We start from the raw sequence: 3562 nt of genomic DNA, 5'->3' as shown, positions 1-3562 counted from the left end.
AATAAAAGGTGTGATGGTGGTTGAGGATAGATAACTTTTATTTCAACATTAATAACATGTGATTTGGGGGACATTCCCTTGAAATATTTCCTGAGTCTTGATAACACTATTAAGTATGCACAGAAAGGACCAAATGGAATAATGTTAGTATTTCAAGATAACAATACCATAAACTTACCAAGAACCTAGTTTAGAGGGAACTGATTCTATCTAAATAGCTTTTCCAGTAACTGCCTTCCAAAATTGTAGATAACAGCATTTCTCTGTATTTCTTTCTGATGACACCTTTCTCCCAGTAACATCCTAACATCCCTTTCCTAGCTAAAGACTAGGGACAAAATCAGACTATGTTGATAATCATCTGAGGAAGCCAAAGGCAGCTGCCTTAGAGCCTACATCACTCTCCCAAGTCTCAACCCTGGCCAGAGGAGCAGTGCTCCAATCTGGTGTCTAAAATCAGTTTGTCTTTCTTAATACTGGCAATAGGCAGTCTCTGTACCACTGTTACCTTGAAACGTTTTAATCTCATGATATTTGCTGTGGGTTCCAATCTAGTTATCACCAGGGCTGTGAGGGTAAATACTTTTAAATCATCACTCACCTTGTTCTCTGGCCAAATTCTTGAGTATGTATAATGTTAATCTCGTGTTTTCCTGTTCCTTTTGTATCTTCCTCAGCTCTCTCCCCCTAAATTTGTCCCTGGGTGTTTGGGGACCCAGTATCTCTTTGTCTATATTTCTAGCTCAGTCTCTCTGCATTCTGTACAAAGATTAGTTGAAATGTATTCTGTAGCTCCTTTGTAAACCATTTAAAATGTTTTAATAAAAGTAGTCTCTTGGATTGGTGGATTTTTTTGCCATGGTGTGAGGAGGCAGTCTTGTTTTATTGTGATTGTTTGCATGGTATGCCTGTCTAATTACAGGCATTGCAATATATGATACCATCTTTGTGACAACTTTTAGGTCGTTTAAATGGCTTGGTTTCCTGGAAGAAGTATGTCATTGGTTAGTATTTAAGGTTACAGAAGCCAGGTGCCATTTGCATTACATTCTCTGTGCTTCATGTTTGCTTCCTCAGATGAGAGCCACCAGGGCTCTGCTTCCTGTTTGGTTCTCCTTCCTTCCTGCTTCCATGTTCCTCTGTCATGATTTTGAAGGACTATAATCTTTCTAAAGCTCTAAGTCCCAAATAAAATTTTACTTCTATATTAATTGCCTTAGTCCTGATTTTATTTAAACAATAGAAAAATGACTAAGAGAAAAAGTTGGTGAGAAGAGGGAGCTTAGTTGAGAAAATGTCTGCAGCAGATTTGCCCATTTGGTAGGGAAGTCTGTTGGATATTGTCTTGATTAACAATGGAATTTTGTAGGGCCCAGATCTCGAAGAAGGTGCCACCCTTGAACTATTAGTCAGACAAAGTAAGATGTGAGGTGCAGGACAGGAGGCAGCACTCCTACACAGCTTCTGCTTCAGTTCTGGCCTTCAGGTTCCTGCCCTCCTTCAGTTTGGACCCTGACATTTCTCAGTAGTTAACTGATAACTAGAAGTATATCATGAAATGTAACCTGTCCTCCATAAGTTGCTTTTCATCAGTGTTTTATTTTCATAGCAATACTAGCAAATTAAGACACTTTTTAAATTGAACAAGCTATTCCATGGGCTTGTTATTCACAGTCCTACCCCATTATGAGTAACACTACCATGTTTTCTTTCTTGTAGACATTATTTCTGGAAACTAATATTTAAAATATATCCTTAGTTTCTATTTGTTTTTGTTATTTTTTTATTGTCTATCTTTTCTCCTTTCCAAAATGTATGCTCTTTGTTGACTCTCTGTGAATTTCTCATCATGCAACCCAGTAACACTAATTTTCCCGTCTTTCCATATCTACTGTCTGCCCTGGAAACTGCCACTGAAAATTTAAATAATGAAAAATTGAGTAAAGTTTTGAATTTAAATGAAACTGAGGGAGGAGTGTGCAGTGAGAATGGGACTTAGAGGAGGTTACTGCAATTTGGATATAATGTAAAGAAAGTAAAGAAAAATATTCATGTGTATTGCTTTAAAGTAAAATTAAGAGCTACAGAAAAAAAAAAAAAAAGGACTGAGGAACAAAGACTCTACCTGAAATAAGGCAAGCACACACTATTCTTTTTTATATAAGTAGGATTTAATGATAAAATAACAGGAAGTATAATATATAACATACTAACTTTTTATTATTATTCATTAGATCACATATAGTATACACATATGTATCTGTGTGTATATATGTATATAAGCATATAAATATACATATATAATTATACATAAATAATTGATTGCATTGTGTTTTTTATATGACCACCAGTTGGGGTGAATATTTCATAATTATAATAGTCTAACCACTATGAAGCACAGCCAAGAAGTACTCCAAAGTATAGCTACAATAGGAAACAAACACACCAAAAACTAGGTAATCAAGATTTTTTTTCAACTTTACTGTAGTCTTCTTGAACTACCATTATTCATGCAGCATACTCTTTCTAGAATATAAAAATCTTAAAAGAAAGAAAGAAAAAAGGANAGAACAAAATAATAAAAAAGAAATGACTCACTTCTTTCAACGACATTATCAATCTCCCTTCCCAATCCTTCCTGAAATGGATCAATGTATCACCCACCCCAGTAGAGTGCAATCCTAGGGTGTCCTTTAACATTAGGGACCTATCCAAGTTATTTCCAATTTCTGGATCACAATGAGGACTTTGTTCTCAAAGGGAAAAATTAGATTCCCTTACTTTTTTTGAGAGGTCACTTCCAAATAATGACTTCTGGCAAGTTGGTTTCCACAGCACATGAGGGGCTATGTGGACAAATAACTTGTAGGTGTCTAGGTGATTGCTGGTAGAAGTTTTAATTTTGGATAACACAGTGATGAGCTCTTTGAGCAGCATGTAGTTTGCTTGTGGAATCTTCGTTAGAATACTATACATGGAAAAAGGGGAATTTTACTGTTGATTGTCTGACAAGTAATGTTACTTACAAAACTCTGAATACACCGAAAAATCAGGGTGAATGTTTTGTAGACCAGCTCATAGTATAATCAGAATTCAAATGAAGTAAGAATATACTGCTAAAGTATTCCCTAAAATATTTTCTGCAAATCAATTCTCCCTATAAAATTATGGAAATTTTTGTAAAATTATGAATTTCTGTGTATTACACATATAAACGCTATTCAAAGAACACAGAGGAAACTTTCAGGTTCCCTGGAAATAGAATGAATGGAGCTTTTTTTAGGTCATGTGGGTTTTGTGTATGGAAACATATTGCTGTTAAACAGTGAACCAGGGCATGATGGTGCAAGCCTTTAATACCAGCACTCTGGAGGCAGAGGCAGGCAGATTTCTGAATTCGAGGTCAGCCTGGTCTAGAAAATGAGTTCCAGGAGAGCCAGGGCTATACAGAGGAACCCTGTCTTGAGAAAGAAAGAAAGAAAGAAAGAAAGAAAGAAAGAAAGAAAGAAAGAAAGAAAGAAAGAAAGAAAGAAAGAACATCAACAACAACAACCACCAAAAA

Source organism: Mus caroli, unplaced genomic scaffold (assembly GCF_900094665.2).
Source record: "Mus caroli unplaced genomic scaffold, CAROLI_EIJ_v1.1 scaffold_16413_1, whole genome shotgun sequence".
In the NCBI taxonomy this organism is placed as follows: Eukaryota; Metazoa; Chordata; class Mammalia; order Rodentia; family Muridae; genus Mus; species Mus caroli.
The sequence above is the reverse complement of the archived record's forward strand: the minus strand, read 5'-3'. Positions refer to the sequence as shown.